Raw genomic sequence first — 17,360 nt, 5'->3', positions numbered from 1 at the left:
ACATTTGACTATAGCAAGACTTACAGGGTATGAACTAACACTGTTTCAGCCACATATAGAAATCAGACGTTGTAACACATTGAATCCTGCCACGCTTTTACCTGTAAATGGAACAGACCCACTAGCCCATGACTGTATTGATGTTATTACAATCACGACGAAACCCAGACAAGACTTGACAGATGTCCCATTGTCAGACCCAGACCTGACGTTGTATGTAGATGGTTCATGTATGAGAACAAGTACAGGAGAGTTAGTGGCCGCTTACGCAGTCACAACAGATACTGAAATCATTGAAACAAATTGCATAAATACCTTGTCCGCTCAAGCAGCAGAGCTCGTCGCTCTGACACAAGCCTGTATTCAAGCCACAAATAAAAAAGTCAACATATACACTGATTCACGTTATGCATTCGGAGTCGTACATGACTTCGGCGTGCTGTGGCGAGAGAGAGGTTATTTAACTTCTCACGGTGCCCACATTCAGCACGGACCCCTCATTCATGCCTTATTAGATGCAATACATTTACCCATTGCAATATCGATTATGAAATGCAAAGCACATACGAAAGTTACTGATATCATTTCTCAAGGCAATGATTTAGCTGATAGAACAGCTAAACAGACTGCTCAAACTCAAACATCCGACATGACAAAGACAATAGTCCCGACGCCAACACATTGTATGACGGTTAAAGATCCTACTCTTGACGTAATTGATATACAGACACATGCTACACCAGAAGAAATAAAGAAATGGACTGAATTAGGAGGGATCCAAACGGATCAAGGATGGTTGATGAAGGAAAAGTCTGTGTGGTTCCTTCCTGATTCAATGGTCCAAGTCATTATTAACACTATCCATAGTCCAGCGCACCTAGGAGAGAAAGCTATGCTAGACAGCATTCAACATATTTGGTTCAACAAGCATTTACGAGCTGCAGCCAAACAAAAGGTTCGTACCTGTCTGATCTGTTGCCAGTTCAACCCAGGAAAAAGCGTTCCCGTAGAACAGGGTGGATTTCAGCCTCCTGATCACCCTTTTGAAGTTCTCCAGATGGATTATATCCAGATGGAACGATGTAGAGGATTCAAATATGTTCTCGTAGTTGTATGTGCTCTTTCCCGTTGGACGGAGGCATACCCGGTTTCAGATTACACTGCCCCGACTACTGCCAAACAGTTGGTTCGAGAATTCTTCCCACGATACGGTTTACCACGTGTTGTTCACTCAGATAACGGCCAGCCGTTCTCATCCGAATTAATGAAACACGTTTCACTTTTGTTAGGCTATCAGTGGAAATTCCACTGTGTCCGACACCCCGAAGCAGCAGGTCTCGTAGAAAGACATAATCAGACTCTGAAAATAAGATTATCCAAAATATGCAGAGAGAAAGGTGTCGACTGGGTAGTAGCATTACCAGTTGCACTCTTTTACACAAGAATGGTAGCACACTCTCGAACAGGGCTATCCCCGTATGAAGTGATCTTCGGCAGACCACCAAATATGTGGGGGACGCCTATACCACGCAAAATAACTGATATTGACTGTAACATGCTGACAGATTACTTGGCTTCCTTGATGTCTGCACTACAATCTTGTCGTTCACAGGTAGCTGCAGCTTTTCCTGACAACACTGAGGTGAAACCCCATGACGTGGTTCCGGGAGACCTGGTCCTCGTAAGGAACTTTGATCGAAAGACTCAGCTGGAACCTAGGTGGAGGTCACCTCAGCTGGTGTTACTCACAACAAGAACAGCCGTGAAGATCGAAGGCAGAAAAGGATGGATTCATTCAAGTCATATCAAGAAATTTCATGGACTGAAATCAGATGTGAATACCACACCTTGTGTGTCTTCACCCATTGACTCAAAACTTCCTTTTGTGGAAAAAAGTGACTCCGAATATTATAAATTAAAGCTCAGGCCCAATCAGTCGAGCAATTTGATTGTTTAAGTCCTCTCCAAGGTGAAGCGGTTGAATTGTCTCTGACATGTATCCCTTGGACCTGAATAGAGAAAGCACCCGAAAAATGTTGAAACGACAGGCGTACTGTAAATCACTGCGTAGTCATTGCATAGTGACGTTATTAATTTTGTTTTTCTCAAGTCTTTTAATAATTACTGCAAGTATATTGTTGCACATATATTATCCTATTTCTAGACATGTTTACAATGTTACTGCTGAACATTCTTTTAGTGAATTACCTCCGCTTGAATTGTCATACAGATTTGCGCTGCGCAATAACACTTTTATTAGTATGTTACATCATTCCCATCAGGTTAGCAATGCTACAAATTGTTGGATATGTGGCCGACTCCCTCCCTATCAGAACTATAAAGGAATTCTACCTCTTTTTCCATACCCGTTCACACACAACGGCTCCTGTGGAGCATGGTTTAGCTTAATTAATTCTCTGGATTCGAATTCTGCAGTTTATCAAGATAACTGGGTATGGGGAAATTTGAATTTAGTTTTACTTAAGGTCTGCTATCCTAACAAGGAGGGACTTCCCAAAAGAACAGGAACTGATCTAGAAAATGAAGTATATGGATTAGGTAATTTTACGCTTAATCTTATGATCCTAAATGTCGAATCCGAAGCTACTCCAATTTTGCCCGCTATGTCAATATTTCCAGTAAAAGGTGAATTATGTATAAGAAAGAATGGTTCCATACATATGGGCCATAGTAGATGCACCACTGTAGTAGAATTTAGTGATCAAGGCAAGTCTACATTTAGAGCTTCCCGCCATTCCTATTTTATATGTGGTCAGACGGCATATGTACGTTTGCCTCTAGATTGGGATGGTACCTGCTACATTGGATTCCTTTTGCCACCTGTTTTCCTAGCTCCTCCTGATTATCACAGAAATACTCATTTAGTACACAATAGAGAAAGGAGAGATCTCCCAATAGTCGATTACACTGAAACGGCATGGGAAAAATACACAGATTTCAATAAAGGTCTCTTTCCTTATATAGGTACCGTTACTAATAGTAAGCTGATACGTAGATTGACTAGAACCCTTGAAGCAGTAGTGAACGAAACTATTTCCGCCTTAGGCAATTTAACAGAAGAGCAGTCTGCTATGCGGATTGTTGTGCTTCAAAATCGTCTTGTCCTTGACGTCATCCTGGCCGATAGGGGCGGAGCTTGTAGGGTCATCGGATCAAGCTGTTGCATATTCATACCAGAAAATTCGCCATCTGTATATAAAGCCATAACCCGCCTTCATAAGATTGTAAGCCAGATACACCAGAATCCAGGCACCTGGACTTGGTCCGGTTGGTTTTGGAGCGTGTTATCAGCCTGGGGATGGAGAGTTCTATCCTTCCTAGGTATTGGCCTTCTCATATTATTCAGTTGCTGCTTATGCCTGCAATGTGGACCAGCGATTTGTGGTCTGTGTGCCACATCGTGCATTCCACATCAAGATTTTCATTCAAGATCCCGGAAGAAGAAAGAAGAACAAATGATGCTATATGAACAGATCAATGGATTAATGAAGATTGATATCTCTTGACGGGCAAGTAGGGGACAAGGAGGGAATGTGGAAATATGGATTTTTCTGGTCAGTTATGTCCCCTATCTTGGACCCCAACGGTTCTATGTGCATGTTACAAGTACATGTATGTTCCCTCCAGTTCCAGTTATGAAGACGCAAATACATGTGCGTCCACCGTTAACATGTCCTCTGTTGATCCGCCATGAATGGGCCGGATATTCCATTCCTAAGTACGAAAGGCCACCGCCTTTATATGGTTCACTTTTGCCATTTTTACAGTCCAGGCAAGTAGGCCCTGATTCTGTCATCAAGCTTTTCCTGCCTTCTGCCTCTGAAAGCTCCAGTCCGAGCCTGCATCTGTGACCATGAACTTTGTCTCATTTTCTGCGCGGCTCACGAAGCCTGACATCAGCTTGCTGCCTGCCAAGAACTGTATTTCACCTTCGGAAATTATCTGCTCCGCTCCCTGGCCAATGCATTCCTGTCTAGTAGCTTAAGTAAACATTCTTCCAGCTACCAAGCAAAGGCCCGACTTCTCTGTCTTCATACAAGTAATTCATAGCCCTGTTACTATGGAAGATTCCGCCCTCGCATCTAGTGTAGACACTTAGACGCTTGTACACGCACTAACAGTCAGTATAGTCAGTATAGAATAAGATTCTACTCTAAGAGACCTCTCTTTTGGATAACATAGTTCTTTAAACATAGGATGTTAGATATGATTTGGGATTAGGTTGACTTGACCCTCCAGACTTCTGTCGCCACATGTAGAGCTAAATGTCAAGTCCCCTTCACCCCCTAGTTGCACGTCAATCACACGTCATACTGCTGCGCGCGCATATCTGCCAAGTATTTCTGCTGACATTGCGAAATTCTTTCATGTAACCACCCTCTTATGACATCACATCTGATGACGTTCTTTCATCACTCCCAGTTACGCCTATTTTTGCTACGTATGAATATATTATCACCACTATCAATTGTTACGCCTCTTGTATTGGCCTCACTGTAATGCCTATTGTATAAAAGTAATTGATTGTCAATAACGTATGTACTTCACTTCCTGAACCTTCGTGGTGATGGAACCTGGAGCAACCGATTATAATCGACCATTGGAATAAAGCCCATTTAGAACCTCTAATACCACGGATTCTGCCTCTTATTTACTGAGCTATTTTTATTATGTTTCTGTATCAAATTAAGTCCCGGTAATTAAATTATTTACCACACCTCCTGGCATGCATTTCCATGCTTCCCGCCCTGGAATATAAATAGGGGGTTTAACTCTACACTATGCTGCAATCCAATGAACTGGAGACCAGCTGAGAAGTATTATGGGTATTAATTAACTGAAAATGTAATACTGGACTTCATGACTCTGAATGCAATACTTTCCCTTTATAGGACAACTGTTACACTACGTAAATGTTCTGATTATAGTACTCCACTAATAGAAGTTGATTAATTATCGTAGTGATGACTAGGTATGCTTTTATATACATTTTGGCACTATATCATGTTACTCATATCTAATGTTGGGTTTTATTCGTGAATCTCTAACGTCTTCTCCACATATCCTCTTAGGATCGGAGTCAAAGACAGAATGAAGGACAACACGCTTAACTTCCGTCAGTGAAGAAGAGGAAGGACTACGTTTCATTGTGTGATTTATAGACTGTCGGAATGTTACTGGATTAGACTATTGGTTACCATGGTTGCTCCCTATGATTCATGGGAGATGTAGCATTGTGAAGGTGTTGTTTTATTTTACCTTTGAACCTGCTATTAATAAAGAGTGAAGAAAAATATGCATAATCCTCACCTTCGCGTCCTTAATAGAACTGAAACTTTTCTTCATGTTAACTAGGAAATTTTTAATTTTGCCCAAGTGTCATTTAAAGACAAGACTCTTAAGTTCCTTTGTATTAAATTTAGCATGGCATTAAGTGACAGAGATGGTAGGAGGGAGGGAGTTCCAGATTCTAGTAGCACTTTCCGAGAATAATGGGTTCATTTATCGTTCTCATTTGAAGGTGGGTGGCAAAAGGAGAACGGACTGCGAGTTTCTTGAATCCCATTTTGAGCCTGGGATTTTCAATTTTCCACTTAGGTAGAAGGGCGAAGTGGAATGCAGGACCTTGTGTGTGATGCAGGCAGTTTTCAATGGTGCTCCTAACAGGATAAGTGCAATGGGGTCAAATTTCTTCTGTCAAGTAACAAAGCATGCTGCAGCATGTAGAATTTCTCTGAGGAAGGAAGAGTGTGCTTTGAGGATGCCTGAGAGAAGTGAGTTCCTGTGTTCTAGTCTAGTGAGAGCCAGTGCCTTAATAACTGAGTTTATGTGCTGTTCTGGAATGATCTACCTGATCTCCCACAGCAACCTTAGCTGGAACTGGACGCTCTTGCCCAAGACCACGATTTGTCTCTGGAGGTTGAGCCGATTATCAAGGATGAAGCAAAAAGACTTGCTTTTCTGAACTATGGTGGATTGGCATTCCAGGACAGAGAGGGATTGTGTCCATTCTTGTATAAGTAGGTTATATTTTTTCAGAGAAGTAAGAAGGAATTCTGTTTTTGTAGGGTTACGTTTAAGGTGATGAGTTTATATCTATGTATGAATTCTTGACAAGGTGTAGGAAAGAAAGGTAATGTCAGGGAAGAGACCTTCAAGTAGATCTGGGTATTGTCAGCATATAGGTAAAGGAGGTTCCCTGGGTCTCACAAAGTGGTTCCAGATAGAGGTTAAATAGGGTTGGTGAGAGGTTTGAGTCTTAACTAACCCCTTATTGTAGGCCGACATGATTAGAGACAGAGCTTCAAATTTTCACTACTTGTGAACGGTTTGTCAGGAGGTAAACTAATCAAGAACTATTCCTTCAATGGCCATTCGAATCCTCAGGCTGTTGATCAAAGCTTGGTGGTTCACTGTATCAAAGGCAGCCGAGAAATCAAGGAGAACAAGACATTTGTTTCCAGAGTCAATGATACAGAGTGATTCATCAATGATCTTCAGAACTGTAGTCTTGATTCTGTAACCCTGTCTGAAGCCAGCCTGGAGAGTGTCAGTGTAGATAGGGGGGTTGGGGCTTTGAGACTGAGGTGTAAAACGGAAGGCTTAGGTCTTTTGAGCTTAAGAGCTGAGCCAGCTAACGGTGTATGACTCGAACCGTCTGTGGATTGCTTGCTCTGTGTACATGTTACCGTCCAATGTACTTTAAAATGCTCCATTTCCCACAGAAGATCAAAAGTAGGTTGGGAGATGACCACCAAACCAAATGATGTCATAACCCTCTGCCAAGTATCACACATCATGCATTAGACTAACGCATTTCAGTGTGGTGGTCCGCATCTCTGCACTGAAATGCAAAGTCACGCATAATGGGCAGAGCGCCTGTCTTGGCTGTCGAGCTGTTAAAGCGCTGATATGAGTAAACTTAAGCTGGTGTGGGTGAGCGCTAGTCCCGGCAGGCTTGTGGGCTGGTTGAGCTAATAGCTGATAACTTGCTGGCTGCTACAAGGCATCAATGAAGGAATTGAGATTCCCGCCGCGTCACATCATTAAGTTCTGACTTACATCACCAGGCAGCCGACTCAGGATTAACATAGTGACAGGCTTTCTTTAGTTTCGCAGGATGTGACATCACGTCCTCCTACTGCAGCCACAGTTAAATGTTTGGTAGATTGCCTGCCTAGATTGCGTGACAGCGCTGCTCGCACAACGGACCGCCCCACGGCGGTAAATTAAAATTAATGATGACCCAACCCCCCACAGAGGTCGGGGGCCGCTGCGGCCCACTGCGTAGCTCCACTCTTAGAGCTGCGCCTGCTGCTGAGCCTGAGTGAGTCGAGAGGGTGGGGCCACGTTAGCCATTGCCAAGGGAGTTGAGTGAGAAGTTGTGGACGAACTCTGAGGAGGCGGGCGGTCAGCCCATAATTCTGTGCTCTCCTCGCAAGCAAGTGTGAGAACAGCAGAGTGTCAAATTGTCTTTTTAACGCTTGCAAAGTAAATGGAATGTATTTAACTACACGTCCTTTGCACGTTCTTGCATCCTGACAGTTTATGGATGCATGAAACTATGTATTAATGTTTCTGGAGTGCATTTTTAACTGTCTGCACTGAGAGAGAGCGCTGTTGTTATTTGTTTAAATTATATTGTCGAATGGGGTTAGTCCGCTGCTCCATATGTGCAGCTGCCTGTTTCCCAATTCCTGCACTCTGCAACAGCTCACACTTCACACTGGTTTCCGTCTTCCGGCTGGAGCTTTCAGTGCTATGTGTTAAAATAAAACATCATTAGTTATAAAACATTTCTGTGCAAGGGCTGATAGAGTAAATTTTGGAAAGTTGTGCCAACTCACCTGCTGCCTGCCGGTAGCACTGTGCCACGGTTCTTTCAAATGGCAAAGGCCGGCTGACGAGGCTTGCAGAAATGGTCTCAGCTCAGTACGGCTGCAGAAGCACAAAAGCCTGCGCCACCCCTCTGATGAGCTTAGGTCAGAGTGGTGAACCTGCTATCATTGCAAATGACGGGTGCACAGTGAGTCCAGGACTGCGTACAGCACGGAACAGGCAAGGCTCGAGCATGTGACAGCAAGGAGTCTACTACTGTTGCAGCTTAGAGACATTACAGCTGAGGTCCGTGTTGTTCTTGTCGGGGCCTCACATCCTTCTGTTGTTGGCCGGGTCCCACGTGGGACAGAGAGGTCTGGAGTACACACTGATGCTCTACATTCTGACTTGGCTGATTGATTGCTGGCAGCAGGGAGGAAGGATCCAAGGGGCCTAGTGTGGGTGAAAGCTGCTATGGCATCCGTGTTTTAGTAGTTCAGCTAACTTGCTATAGCTGCTATTAATAAATAACATTAATGCTTCAATCATTCTGAGCTGCCTGCGCCCCCTTGCCTGTAGTGTACTGAGTCTGAGAACTGTGCAGTCATGCAGCCTGACAAAGCTCTGCTCGGTTTTTAGCTGCCTGCCTTTAGCGCACTTTAGTTCAGTGACTCCTTTGGTTCTTGTAGCTCAAATGAGTGTAATTTCTGATATTATGTATGTTTGCCTCGTCTAAATTGCTTGATGTTATCGTGAGAAAGTGTCACTCATAGTCGTAAAAATGTCACTCATAATTCCACTGAAATTATGAAAATGTCACACATAGCAATCTGAAAGCTTGACAGCTATGACATATTTCAGCCTTGATTGCTACTTTGCAAAATTGTGTTTACAATGTTCAGAAATCTTCATAGAAACAACCTCCGCAACCTGCCGAGGGCAATCAATGCCCCTTGGTTCGGCCCTCCACTCCCCAGGGGAGGGGGATAGTGGCTGGACCGGGTGCCTTAGTGGAGGCCACCCCCAGGGAGCAGAGCCCAAACGCCAATGTACACGATTGTGTGGAGATAAGGGAAGGGAGGCAGGGAAGGAGCTGGACCAGCAGATAATAGTGCTAGGCCAACTCAGCCGTAAATCTAGGTTAGGAATTCGGCAGGGAGGTGGGGGGTATTTAATGGTGGGCGCCTAGCACAGGGCCCTCTTTCTCCTGGGAATCTCGTCAAGAGAAGACCCACCCACCCACCCAGGAACAAGAAGTAGGGGGGGTGGACAATGACAATGAGGAACATTTGTCGCAGAGGCATAGCGGACTTGCAGGAGGTCCTTTGGTATCAGAGGTGGAGGACAGCAACAGATCCAACAGGAATAAAACAGGTTGTGAAGCGGGGCACAGACCGCAAACGGGACAGTCAGGACCCAGAGTGTACTGGCAAGCTCCCCAAGGGCCTTTGTTCACGTGAACCGGAAGCAAACAATTAATTACACAACTAAGGGCAGAGCCTGTGGCATGGAAGAAGTTGGGTACCGGTTACCGGGTCACCTTCGCAGAGATGGGTGGGGGAACAGTCAACCAGGGTCTGGCGGGCAGGAAGCGCGTAGGCTTGCCCAGGTAACAAAAAGTTTGGACACACCGGAAGTGAATAGTCACCTGGTCGGGTGGGAGCGAACGCTTACCCGGAAGGAAATGTGTGGACACCGGAAGTGAAAGGTGACCCAGCTGGGTTGGAACCGGATGGTTACCTGGGAGTGTGTGGACACCAGAAGTGAAAGGGTCATCCGGATGGGTTGGAAGCAGACGCTTACCCAAGGGAGTGTGCGGCAACCGAAATAAAAAGGTTACCCGGTCGGGCTGGAAGTAGAAGCTTGCCCGGAGTGAAAGGGAAAAGTTGCGTCCCCAGGTGATAGGTCACCAGGGCAAAGGGAGCTGCACTGAATGTAAGGCACAGTGAAGAGCTTATGGGTTAAGGACACAGGCTCGCCTGATAAGTTAATGGTGTGTAAAGGATCGCTTGTAAGTTAAAAATGCCTAATAATCTGCGGCCTCAATTCTTCCATAAAACACAAATTTGGTGTGGTCTGAATTTATTGGGATTCGGGTGGGGCGACTATGTGGGGGTGCCTCTGCTAAGCCCCATTGTAATATTACCCTCATGTTGAGGAGTGGACTGGCACGACCCCGAGGGAGTAGATTAGCAGGGAAGGGCCCTCAACCGGCATATATCTTTACATGCCAATAGACCCGATTCAGGCAGGAGACTACCGATTTTTCAAGCCATAAATTGCTTTATTTGAGCTGTCTCCCACCTGAAATTGCATTTTCTACAATAGAAGTCGATGGGGAATTTTCATTCTCCTGATAATTTAATTCAAATCTCCCACGTCCCTGTCCTAAAATGTTGGCATGTATGTAATATCTAAAGTCTTCAGCACGAATAAAGTCACCAAAAACATTTACAGCGAGGGAAGGGGGAGGCCCAACACTCAACAGGCTGGTTTCTTTCGACAACCAGAAACCTACTCACTAGGGTACATAACTATCTTTGGTCTCGCATCGCATGCAGTTTTTTAACCACCTGAAAAACCGGTCCAGGAGAGGTAACTGACCACTTCCGGGGCAAGCGGTGAGCCTTCCTCCAGGGCAGCAGCGAGGCGGTTTCTTCCGGGATGAGAGAAGCGTCTTTTCCGGGGCGGGACTTTATAATCTAATCTATCGCAGGATCAATGGGACGACAACACAACGAGCAGACATTTCTGGCCCCGCCTTTTGCCTGTCGATCAGTGTAAACCCGATCTCCTATTGGCTCTCTCTACCTTCACTCACCGAAGTCTCCAATGCTGTTTCACGTATGGAAGTAGTCGGTTAGAGTGGCACCCAAGCTGAGGAGATCGGATGGGTAAAACCCTCCGGCAGGAGGTAAGGCACCCCTCTTCCATATCAAATATACCCCCCCCCCCCCGCCTGATTCTGGAGGGGTGGTAGGCATTCATCCACCTCTGATGACGCGCATAATTACGCACGGCATCTTCCATCACTAGAATACAATTCCAGAGACTGCTGTGAGTTCATCAGCGCCTCCGGGTACCCAATCCAATGTAGTGTTACCCTACGGCAGCATGTCACCTGGCTGCTACCGCGGGTCTAGTCCTAGCTTTTCATTTGGCAGACAAGTTGCAATAGGTGCATTGTTTAAATTAGTCATTTGTACGGCACCAAGACTAAAATTCCCAGAATCCCTTTCATTGATGACAGCTCAGATCTGGGAACTCTCTGCCCATGCCCTGGAGGTGTCTGCTAACTCCACTGAGGTACTTAGAGCTGCCACTGGTTTTATAGGACAGGTACACCTGCACTGCTTTTAGCCAGGTGTACTTTGCAAGATGCATGCCTCCAATGACAAAAGCAAAAGTAACTACAAGTCGCACAAGGCAAGATGGTCTGGCTGAAAGCAGCATAGGATGATGGCGGCGCAAGGGGCACCAATGCATCAGAAAAGGAGGGCCCTTCGTATCCCTCACAATAATCAAACTTAGCTAACAGAATCATGAAGCGCTGTTTCCGTGCACTGCCAGTTTCACTTATACATGGTCTTTCAGCTGTGCTGTCTTGCTTGCCAGGTTCCCTAATGAAGGCATGGGAAGATAAGGTCAAGAGGCTTCCTTGGAGGGTCATTGAGCCAAAGGGGCCAGGACTAAACATCTAACCACACCTACTCACGGTGGAGCCATTTAGGTGTACTCTCAATGTAGACGCTTCAGCGCTTTGCCAGGAGTAGTAAGTGCTATAAATGCAAATTCATTTCAATAAACTCTCTCGCTTTGGAATGCCCTGTCACTACATGACGTTTCTGAAATAATAGCTGGAAAAACGCAAGTATTCTAGCAAATAATTCCCCCCAAAGTTCCCATTCCAGGTGCAGCTCTTACCAGTGCCAGCTGAAAGCGCGAAATTAAATATCAGTGGAGAAAAAGAGAGGTCTGTACAGCCAGGCAGGACACTGACTGGGGTAAGTTATGTGAATAAAGCCGCACACCAGATCAGGACAAATCATGAAAGGTTTTTATGAACAAAGGCTTGCAGCAGTAGAAGTGAAATAATATTAGGCAGCCCTACCACTGGTGATAGTAACATAGGAACTTAGTAACTTAATAACACTATCAGAAACCCAGGAAGTGTGAGTTCATCAGTTGAAGAAACCGTTAAGAAGCACAGTGACTTCTCTTTGACTTCTTTTTATAGTACTATATCTTCATAATCTCCTCGCATTTGGAAATGGGTTGCAGCCTCTTGCACGGGTGATTAAGAGCATCTGGGCAGTATGGAGTTGGACAGTGTGGGTTAACTGATGTAAGCATCCGCTGTGTGGTGTGTTCCTTTTTGTGTATGCACCATGCAGAAGCCAAACCTAATACCTTATCCAGTGCTTTTTAGGTCTCGCTTAGCGACGCAGCGAAGCTGCTTGCTAGTGAGATCTATTGTTGCCGACTTGACTTTGGAAGGGGCACAGGAGATGTGCACTTTCTCAGACCGGCGATGTGCACGCTCACGGCGTGTGTATCAGCTTGCCCCAGGACAGCACATGGGCATGCGCACGGCGTGTCTTTCAGCTTGAGTCTGGAGCTTGTCCCCGGACAGCAGATGAGCATGCGCAGACGTCTCTAAACTTTCAGGTGCTCCCACCCACCTCGCGCTCGCATGGACAGCCCCATCGGCCTGAGTTGGCGGCGGGTCGGCGCTTTGTGCATGGCTGAGGAGAAGCGCTGTTTCACACTCAGGAGGGACTCCGCTCGCACCCTGTCCCTGCCGGCATCCTCCCAAAGCGCTCGAGGCTGAAGGCGGGAGGCTTCTGCGGCTGCAGTCTCCGTGTACTTACGAGGCGAAGGAACAAAGGTGGACAAAAAGAGGTAGGGTTTGTTTCAAATAAAGCATAATTATAACATCACTGTAAACGATTGGCCCGATGATGACAGCGCAGGAAATCGAATAAGTGCTGTTGCTCATTAGTTGACTCGATTCCAAACGTGTACGGCGTCTCTTTTACTGAGGAGATGTGCACGCGTGCGGACACGCGATGTGCACATCTCCAGTCCCCCTTCCGTCGTTGCAAGCCTCATGCAGTTTCACTTTGGTAATGTGCACGCGCGCTCAGTTCAGGATGTCCTCAAGCCCCGGTGAGCGACGCGCTTTCGCTTGTTTGTCTTGCATCAGCGAATCTGGTGTGAGAGCGCTTGTAAAGCAACACTTATGTTTTAGTGTATTCCAATACCCCAAGGGAGCCCACAGTAAGTGGCACTGCTCCTGCCCTAAACTGGCCTATCCAAATTGCAAAGGGCCGGCCTGGCCTGACTAACACTGCCCCGTTTCTTTACCCACTTTTTAGCGGGAGCGGCTTCACATGCGATTAACCAGCCTCCAGTTCGTTCCACCTATCCGAGGCATCATATTTCACTGACCTTGGCCCAGCCCCACCCCTCTTTTTAAGTGAGATAAAAAACGGGAGTCTCTCATAGGGGCGTGACAGCTGTAATAAAGGGCGTGGCTTAAAACACAAGCTAAAAATGTGTGCTTAGCATAGTGTGCCGCCCGACTGGTATTTTGCTGCTTCTATCTATTCATCCAGATATATTACACAACAAATAACATTACACCTACAACAAGCCTGGACTATTGGCTTAACGTTGCCTTCCATCCGTTGCTTTTCTGTCCATCACTTTCCCCCTGTTGCTGCTTCACGTTTTTTTTTTATTATTCCGTTACAAGCGCACAGCTTTTTTTTTTATTAACGTTGCTTTCCACCCGTTTTTTTTTTTATTCCTTTATGAGCGCTGCTTATGTCATGCCGCCTTCCTGAACAGCAATGGTAAACTCCCTTTTTTTCAAAACGGCCACTTGCAGACACACTCTTCATGTACAACAGGATTCGTGGGGTTATTTTGTTTTATGGCAGGAAAAGGTAGCGTTTAGTTTAAAAAAAAAAAAAAAAAGTGGTGTTTAAATAATTATTCGCTTGGAAAACGGATTTAGACTTCATTGTCATTGCAATTTTTGACATGCTTCAAAAAGCATTCGTATGCTCCGATTGAGTGTGTACTCAGAAGTACCCCATGGCACAATTAGGCACTGACATAAGTGATTCCCGATCATCGTGTACTAAGTAGTAGTCACCCCCCCCCAAGCCAAAGCAGGCACCTACTTCTGTGCTTAGAGTGAAGGTATGGCTGGCGGACAACTCTCAAAAAACACGTGAATAGGGGTGATGGAAAATTTACGTCTTATCTTACCAGGTTAATCATGCAAAATCCAACACTCTCTTCCTTCCATCTCGCTCTTGCTCGCAAACGCACTCTACACACAGGCGAGTGCTTCCTCCTACAGCCACATACCCTCCTGCGTATCTCACCAGGTCGCTCCTCTACAATCCCCAGCTGTCCCTGCACCCCCTCCAGTGTCAGCCAGCCCTGCACCATCTGCTGACCCCCACCATATTCTTCCAGGACTACAGACTTAGTTTCCTACCCCCGCCAGGACGAAGGCATCGTGGTAGAATCTTTCAGCCCCTGACGCCCCCTCCATACAGCTACTCCCTCCCCGCATTCCTTACCGTTACGCCATACATCGTGTGATGCCTTGCAGCGTGTCACCAGAGCTCACGGGGTGCTCGGTGTACCTCTCTGCCCAGGCGGCCGCTCAAGGACACTTCCGCCTCGGATTCAAACTCGGAGCCTCAGCGCGGATAGACGGCGTGTCTTCTCTGGCGATCCTCAGCTTGCGCCGGGACAGCCGATGCGCACACTCACGGCGTCTCATGCGTTCTCACCGCGCTTTCAGTTTCGTTCCTGCCCTCCAGCAACTTCCAGACATTGGAAAGTTTGACTCATCCTAAGGCAGCGCAAAGGGTTAAACTGCCTGCTGCTAAGAAAGTGTCCCACTAGTTTTTCTTTCCTTTGGCATGCAGTTTACCTATTTTGTTTAAAAATGTTTCTCCACATTTGCGAAAAGTACTGAGGATAGTCTTATGGGTAAGCTCCTTTTCTCACAGAAAATCAGAGAGCCCAGGGCGCATTGGACACACGAGCACTGGAAAAAACAAGGATGTTACCCATGACACCGTTGACTCTTCTCACTTTCAAAGAACCAAATACATCTCATATTTAGTTATTCCCACTGAGCCAGCGTAAAGCAGTTCTTTATTGCACACCTTCACCTCTGGTGGGTGGGCTGTGCTTTTAGGAGTCTGCAAGGCTTCTGAAGGTTGTGAAGCATTGGTGCAAGAAAAAATGAAAGTAGTTCAGGCAATATGAAAGATTTATTGATGTAATACGGAGTAAAACGGCATTGTTCTAGAACTGGAAGGAACAGACTCTGTCAGTCTTCAAGTGCCACAGTCACTGCTTTGTCATTAGCTAACCAAGTCTGCCAAGGGAAACCCAGATGTCTGCCATGCGATTGTTTACCAAGTGAGTTTCCATTTTGACTACAGCCCCAACCCCTGTCTTGCCTTACACTACAAACACAGAGGATGCAAGCATCAAGGACTGCCAAAAGTGCACCGGACACATTTTTACATGCAGGGTAAATTCCAGGTCAACCTGTGGAATCACAACTAACAAGCATTTGCAATGCAATAGGTCTCGCATTTGCGAGAGTTTGAGCTATTGGCATTGTCAATTCAAGTCAAATGGTCTTTATTCGGATAAAAATATCCATAAAAGTACAAGTCATCACCACCAATAAGATATAAATATGCAATAGCATAGAACAAGAAATAAAAACAGGATCGATTTCATGACAATATTACTAATAACGTGGGCAAAGTGTGCAAAAATGGCAATAGAGTGCAAATAAATTCAATGTAGATAACATGTAAACATCAAACCAACTATTACATTTTGTGCAAATAGGCAATCCAAAAGCATTGAATGTAAAGTGTCTTTTAAGTGCAAATCATCACCACTGAATTAAAACGAATGGAATTTATCCAATCAATCTCATCAATATCATAAGGCAGTTGTGCAAACTGGCAATAAAGTGCTGACAATTTCAATATGTACACTATAATGGCAACAAGCCTAACTGTATCGATGTGCAAATGAGCAATCTGTAAACATTGCATTAAGTAAAGGGGAGCGTCAGATAAAATGCAATCTATAGGGTGTCCTTGGTTTTTCGTGAACGTACCGCAGATTGCAGAAATGAACTTACTCTAAGGATCATGTCATCACTTCCTAACCGCAATGTTTCGTTGAATGCCAATTTATAATCAATAATAGCATGTGACTTAAAATAAGGAATCAAATACTGTTTGGTGTATCTAGTATAAAAATTGCAAAAGAACAGGAAATGTAAAATTGTTTGTTTTTGACCATTTCCACATGGGCAGAGTTTTTATTAAAACCAAGTGGGAAGCAGAGTGAGTATTTTATGCTCCCATCCCTGAGGCGAAAGAGCAGGCTCCTATTCCATCTTCCGATATTTCTCTTGAGGTATTCCTGTAACATGTCTTTTTTTTATTGCCAGGGCAGGACAAAATAGAGATATATCTGATTGTTGATGGTTTATGGAGCTCCAAATATTCTCTTTCCCTTCGGAATGAATCATACAATGCCTCTCTCATGGTTTTGATATCCATGCCCTCTATATTTAGGGGATGGGAGAAAATATATTCCAATTCCACACTAGCTAAACTTTTCTTAACAGCATTAAGCCAAGGTATGGAGCTGCCCCTATCACATTTGAGGCAGTCGTTAATTATTTCCTGAGTTAAAATTGCAGCCGGGTTTTGCCATATCTTTAGCCAGAACAATGCTGGCCGGGATTTAATAAAATCCTCAACATAGTACAGGTTTAATTCTTTATGGCATATATAAGTGGGTGATGAGATTTGAGCCCCTAAAACCTTTCTACAGAATCTATTTTCTTCTGTTTGGATACCACTACAATTTGTGTACCCCCACACCTCTGCACCATATGTTGCAGTTGGTAAGCATTGTGATTTATAGATCTGTAGTAAGGGTATCACAACCTCAGCCCACTTTGGCTGTCGTAGGCAAATGATTGAGTTGACTGCCTTGCCGAGTTTGTTTCTGCCATGAGCTACATGTGCTGACCATGATCCAGAGTCTGAAAAAATCAAACCCAGATACGGGAAAGTGCCAGTGCTTTTTAAAACATTGTCTCCTGATGCTATGTGATCAATGCGATGTTTTTTGGGCCCTTAAGACATGATGTATGATTTTTTGAAGTTGGTACACAAATCCAAATCAGCCATAAAAGAGACAAAGCCCATAATTAAAGTGCGAAGTGCTTTAGGTGTGCGGCCCATCAAGACCGCATCGTCTGCGTATAAGAGTACGGGGAGTAGTTTGCCATTAATTTTCGGCACATTGCATGTAGATTTAGACAGGGATTTATTTAATTCATTTATATAAAGGATAAAAAGTAGGGGGGCCAAGACACAACCTTGTCTGACCGCCCTACCAATTAAAATATCCCCGGAGACCTCTCCTTCATTAGTTATCCTTAC

General features: G+C 45.0%; 1 protein-coding gene and 1 long non-coding RNA gene across 3 annotated transcripts in view; both read left to right on the top strand.

The window, feature by feature from the left end:
• Positions 1–5,219, top strand: part of LOC146772282 (uncharacterized) — a 38,746-nt gene extending 33,527 nt beyond the window's left edge. The window contains exon 3 of the long non-coding RNA XR_014972288.1: positions 5,094–5,219. This is a non-coding gene — a long non-coding RNA (uncharacterized LOC146772282). The remainder of the gene's footprint in view (positions 1–5,093) is intronic.
• Positions 5,220–10,617: 5,398 nt separating this feature from the next.
• The window catches only part of LOC146772280 (uncharacterized), a 62,162-nt gene continuing 55,419 nt past the window's right edge, over positions 10,618–17,360 (top strand). Inside the window, exon 1 of one of the 2 annotated variants that reach the window (XM_085639966.1) lies at positions 10,618–10,753. The gene's annotated coding sequence lies outside the window, so the exon portion shown is untranslated. Of the gene's footprint in view, positions 10,754–12,621; positions 12,742–17,360 lie in introns of those variants that run through there. The other variant, XM_085639967.1, reaches the window with a different exon arrangement.

This window comes from Triturus cristatus, chromosome 12 (assembly GCF_964204655.1).
Source record: "Triturus cristatus chromosome 12, aTriCri1.1, whole genome shotgun sequence".
NCBI classification, from domain to species: Eukaryota; Metazoa; Chordata; class Amphibia; order Caudata; family Salamandridae; genus Triturus; species Triturus cristatus.
Note: the sequence above shows the minus strand (reverse complement) of the source record. Positions and strands in the feature narration are given on the sequence as shown.